This window comes from Entelurus aequoreus, linkage group LG04 (assembly GCF_033978785.1).
Source record: "Entelurus aequoreus isolate RoL-2023_Sb linkage group LG04, RoL_Eaeq_v1.1, whole genome shotgun sequence".
Classification (NCBI taxonomy): domain Eukaryota; kingdom Metazoa; phylum Chordata; class Actinopteri; order Syngnathiformes; family Syngnathidae; genus Entelurus; species Entelurus aequoreus.
This window is the reverse complement of record NC_084734.1, coordinates 13,303,764-13,309,763: the sequence shown is the minus strand read 5'-3', so window position 1 is coordinate 13,309,763 and position 6,000 is coordinate 13,303,764. Positions and strand designations below refer to the sequence as shown.

Below are 6,000 nucleotides of genomic sequence, written 5' to 3'. Positions count from 1 at the left end.
TGGATGAGTGTGCATGGGGGAGGTTGTTTGGGTTGATGCACTGATTGAAAGTGTATCTTGTGTTTTTCCTATGTAGATTTAATTTAAAAAAAAAAAAATATATATATATATATATATTTTTTTTTTTAGATCAGGCCCGCGGGCGACTCATCTGGTCCTTACGGGCGACCTGGTGCCCGCGTTGGTGACCCCTGCTATACAGGAACCCACTTGCACACTACTCCGTATTGAATCCCCTCAACAGTGTACAAAAGGGTCTATTTTTCGGCACATTTAAACATTCAATAAACCCGCTTCAGCAATTAAAACATATCTTACGTGGTACTGTCAAAATTAAAAGAATTGTATAAAACAAATGAAACATGAAAAAAATTAAGAAATAAAATATTGGAACTCACAATTTGTAGCACTCGTAGTAGTCGGTTGATTCGTGTGAAAGTGGCGGGCAAACCATTTCGCCACCGGTGTTGTGCCAAAATGCTAAACCTGCATTGCTTGGCTTGGTCTGTCCGCAGCGGATCACTAGGATTACTAAATGTAAAACAAACACTTTATCTTCCTGGTTCTTGTACAAGTGAGTTATCTGTGGCTTTCTATGTCTCGTATGGTTCCGGTGCCACTTCCTGTTTTCGCAACTTGTGATTGGATACTCACTTGGGACTCCCAAGTGAGTATCCAATCACAGCGTTAGGCCAGCTAGAAAGGCCTTACTGACAACAACTCGTGATCTAATTGGCTATCGCAATTGTCTATAAACTGTATGTGTCCGTTCACTTACAGTGCACACACACATTGTTGATTCTGAAGGCAGATTTGGTACAGCATGGCAACGTAAGCTAGCCGAATTCTGATTGGATAAAAACTCTAAACTAAAAACAACAGGGCTGGAAGGAGCATAATATGACATGAAGAGAATATGAATACTTTTACATATTTAGGGAAAGTACAGTCGTGGTCAAAAGTGTACATACACTTTTAAAGAACATAATGTCATGGCTGTCTTGACTTTCCAATCATTTCTACAACTCTTATTTTTTTGTGATAGAGTGATTGGAGCACATACAAAAAAACATTCATGAAGTTTGGTTCTTTTATGAATTTATTATGGGTCTACTGAAAATGTGCACAAATCTGCTGGGTCAAAAGTATACATACAGCAATGTTAATATTTGCTTACATGTCCCTTGGCAAGTTTCACTGCAATAAGGCGCTTTTGGTAGCCATCCACAAGCTTCTGCTTGAATTTTTGACCACAAAATTGGTGCAGTTCAGCTAAATGTGTTGCTTTTCTGACATGGACTTGTTGGACATATTGCTGGGTATTGTGGCCAAACAGCTCATTTTTAGTTTCATCTGACCACAGAACAAGTCTTATCTTTGTCCATGTGGTGTCAGATAAAACAAAAATGGAGCTGTTTGGCCACAATATCCAGCAATATGTTTGGAGGAGAAAAGGTGAGGCTTTTAATCCCAGGAACACCACACCTACTGTCAAGCATGGTGGTGGTAGTATTAAGCTCTGGGCTTGTTTTGCTGCCAATGGAACTGGTGCTTTACAGAGAGTAAATGGGACAATGAAAAAGGAGGATTAGAATAGAATCGAATGGACTTTATTGTCATTATATTTGCATACAACGAGATTAAGGACTCCAATTTAAGGTGCGGTAGTGGAAACAAATACGGAATAAAAATAAATAATAAAGATTAAAAAAATAAGAATTGAAATAAACAGACTACTATCCAATAAAAACAATAAGCAATCTTCTACAATATACAAAACAATATACAAAATACTGTACAATATACAGAACCTTACTGATTACCTCCAAATTCTTCAGGACAAACTAAAATCATCAGCCCGGAGGTTGGGTCTTGAGCGCAGTTGGGTGTTCCAACAGGACAATGACCCCAAACACATGTCAAAAGTGGTATAGGAATGGCTAAATCAAGCTAGAATAATAATGATAATAATAATAATACCTGAGATTTATATAGCGCTTTTCTAAGTACCCAAAGTCGCTTTACATGTTAAAAACCCATCATTCATTCACACCTGATGGTGGTAAGCTACTTTCGTAGCCACAGCTGCCCTGGGGTAGACTGACGGAAGCGTGGCTGCCAATTTGCGCCTACGGCCCCTCCGACCACCACCTATCATTCATTCAACATTCATTCACCGGTGTGAGCGGCACCGGGGGCAAGGGTGAAGTGTCCTGCCCAAGGACACAACGGCATGGTAAGAGGCGGGGAGCGAACCTGCAGCCCTCAGGTTTCTGACACGGGCGCTCTACCCACTACGCCATGCCGCCCCTAGAATGAAGGTTTTAGAATGGCCTTCCCAAAGTCCTGACTTAAACGTGTGGACAATGCTGAAGAAACAAGTCCATGTCAGAAAAGCAACACATTTAGCTGAACCGCACCAATTTTGTCAAGAGGAGTGGTCAAGAATTCAAGCAGAAGCTTGTGGATGGCTACCAAAAGCGCCTTATTGCAGTGACACTTGCCAAGGGACATGTAAGCAAATATTAACATTGCTGTATGTATACTTTTGACCCAGCACATTTGCTCACATTTTCAGTAGACCCATAATAAATTCATAAAATACATTTTTGTTTCATCTGACATCACATGGACAAAGATAAGACCTTCTGGAGGAAAGTTCTGTGGTCAGATGAAACAAAAATCAGGCTAGAATGAAGGTTTTAGAATGGACTTCCCAAAATCCTGACTTAAACGTGTGGACAATGCTGAAGAAACAAGTCCATGTCAGAAAAGCAACACATTTAGCTGAACCGCACCAATTTTGTCAAGAGGAGTGGTCAAAAATTCAAGCAGAAGCTTGTGGATGGCTACCAAAAGCGCCTTATTGCAGTGAAACTTGCCAAGGGACATGTAAGCAAATATTAACATTGCTGTATGTATACTTTTGACCCAGTACATTTGCTCACATTTTCAGTAGACCCATAATAAATTCATAACATACATTTTTGTTTCATCTGACATCACATGGACAAAGATAAGACCTTCTGGAGGAAAGTTCTGTGGTCAGATGAAACAAAAATCAGGCTAGAATTAGGGTTTTAGAATGGACTTCCCAAAATCCTGATTTAAACATGTGGACAATGCTGAAGAAACAAGTCCATGTCAGAAAAGCAACACATTTAGCTGAACCGCACCAATTTTGTCAAGAGGAGTGGTCAAAAATTCAAGCAGAAGCTTGTGGATGGCTACCAAAAGCGCCTTATTGCAGTGAAACTTGCCAAGGGACATGTAAGCAAATATTAACATTGCTGTATGTATACTTTTGACCCAGCACATTTGCTCACATTTTCAGTAGACCCATAATAAATTCATAAAAGAAGCAAACTTCATGAAGGTTTTTTGTGACCAAGTACACTACCGTTCAAAAGTTTGGGGTCACATTGAAATGTCCTTATTGTTGAAGGAAAAGCACTGTACTTTTCAATGAAGATAACTTTAAACTAGTCTTAACTTTAAAGAAATACACTCTATACATTGCTAATGTGGTAAATGACTATTCTAGCTGCAAATGTCTGGTTTTTGGTGCAATATCTACATAGGTGTATAGAGGCCCATTTCCAGCAACTATCACTCCAGTGTTCTAATGGTATAATGTGTTTGCTCATTGGCTCAGAAGGCTAATTAATGATTAGAAAACCCTTGTCCAATCATGTTCACACATCTGAAAACAGTTCAGCTCGTTACAGAAGCTACAAAACTGACCTTCCTTTGAGCAGATTGAGTTTCTGGAGCATCACATTTGTGGGGTCAATTAAACGCTCAAAATGGCCAGAAAAAGAGAACTTTCATCTGAAACTCGACAGTCTATTCTTGTTCTTAGAAATGAAGGCTATTCCACAAAATTGTTTGGGTGACCCCAAACTTTTGAACGGTAGTGTATGTGCTCCAATCACTCTATCACACAAAAATAAGAGTTGTATTGGAAACTCAAGACAACCATGAAATTATGTTCTTCACATGTGTATGTACACTTTTGATCGCGACTGTAAATAAAAAATGACTTTTATCTGATGATTTATGATGATGATTTCTGGTTATGTTAGGCCAGCAGAGAATGCCTCGTCGGCCCTGACGGCACACCACTGGGTTTTTGTACGACCTTCTGGAAAGCAAGGAAGTACCGCGCGGCGCTAGCACCTGTTTTTCTTGCACCCCTTGACCCAGAACATCCGGCTGTCATTTCCTGTGAAGCCGAAAATGCTGACGGCGTACAGTCACGCCATCCCCATGACCATGGTCTACCCGGTCCATTACACGGAGAGTGGTCACGGACTCCGCGGAGCGCGGCGATCGCAAAGTCGGAGCTGGAAGTTGTAGATGACAGAGTTAGGGTGTGAGCTCACCGACAAGTCCTCCCGGGGTCTTCGTGTCCGTCCGTCTGACCGCTGGTGTGGGTGGCAGGGAAGTGGTCCTTAAAGTGCACCCTGGGAGAAAGTGAGCGGGGGACAGCTGGAGCAGCTGAACACATGCGGAGGGAGGGAGAGAGAGAGAGAGAGAGCGAGGCCGAGCGAGCGGGGACCGCCCACTCTTCTTACCCCCCTGCCGGCCCCCTGCGAGGCCACGCCGACCCCTCTCCACGTCGAAGATGGGAATTCCTGGTCTGTGGCCCAAATCCCCCCCCCCCAAAAAAAAATCCATCCAAATGGCGAACAACAACTTCACACACACACATGACCCTCCTAACCCCCCCCCTCAAACCGCCATCCATCGCGGTCCAAAAACACACCTGGTTTCATTTAAACTGGGGAAAAAAAGAAAAAAAAAGCCCCAAGCTCTCCCACCCCGTCTCCCTTCTTACCCCCCATACACCTATATTTACCTCCCCCACGTCTTCTCCCTCTTTTTCCATGAAGCCACTGAGAGAAAAAGAACCTTCTCCCAAACTGTCGTGCGGGGGTATTTATAGCCGGGGAGCCGGAGAGAAATAAATGGAATGTTGACAAAAATTAGAGAGTGCAAAAAGAAGGAGAGAGGGCGAGTGTGGAAAAAAGTGTCTACTCGGCAGAATCGGGCCTCGTAGCGCTTTTGAGAGGCGTTTGGACATGACTAATGTGTTACTTGGATTCCTCAACATGCGTCCTGATGTGTTGCAGAGGATGTTGCCTAACGTCAGTTTACGTGTGACTCAAGCTCGACACGCTACATTCCAGCACGTTAGGAAATATTCCATCCCTCTTTTCCAGGGAGTAAAGGTGGCGTTATTTGTGCTTCCGCGGTGTGCGTGTTTGTGGGTGGCGACAGCTGTCATTACAGCAGGATCCTGGTAAAAATCACACCGTTGACCCCCTGCCGGGACCAACTGTGCGCCCCTTCCCCCCACACCCCCGCGTCTCCTTGTTTCTGTGACCACACACAGACGTCTCAAATTGGTCCCGTGAAATGCCCTTTAAGGACTTCTTCACCTTTATCACTTTTGTTGTCAAAGGCCCGTTTACACCCAACACCAAATATGACTTGTTTGCCCTCAAGTGACACAGATGGGATTTATTTTGCCTGTTTAAATGCGCCAAAGTGCTTCAGATCTGATCTTTTGGCATCAGACCACATCTGGGGGTAGTCCTGAATCTGACCTTTTCAATTGTGACTAAATGGCGATGTGACCTGAATGTGACTTTTTACGTCAGCTTTGGGGAAAAGTACGTCACTCGTGTGCGCAAAAAACAAGAAAAAAAAAAAAAAGAGGGGTATTATACTTGAACTAAGCAAAATTATCTGCCAATAGAACAAGAAAATTTGGCTCGTCAAGACTTTCCAAAACAAGTAAAATGAGCTAACCTCAATGAACCACAAAATACTTTAAAATAAGTATATTCTCACTAATACCAAGTGCACTTTTCTTGGTAGAAAAAACAAATATGAGACCTTTTTTCTCGATAATTATCTTGACATAATGATATGCGCTCGGCATTACATTTCTTGAAACCAGCAAACTTATACTAAAAACTAGTTAATTTTTCT

At 42.4% G+C, this 6,000-nt stretch overlaps 1 protein-coding gene across 1 annotated transcript in view; it reads right to left on the bottom strand.

Annotated features, from left to right (window-relative positions):
• Positions 1 to 4,522, bottom strand: part of efemp2a (EGF containing fibulin extracellular matrix protein 2a) — a 65,357-nt gene extending 60,835 nt beyond the window's left edge. Inside the window, exon 1 of the mRNA XM_062044284.1 lies at positions 4,386 to 4,522. The gene's annotated coding sequence lies outside the window, so the exon portion shown is untranslated. The remainder of the gene's footprint in view (positions 1 to 4,385) is intronic.
• Positions 4,523 to 6,000: the final 1,478 nt, after the last annotated feature.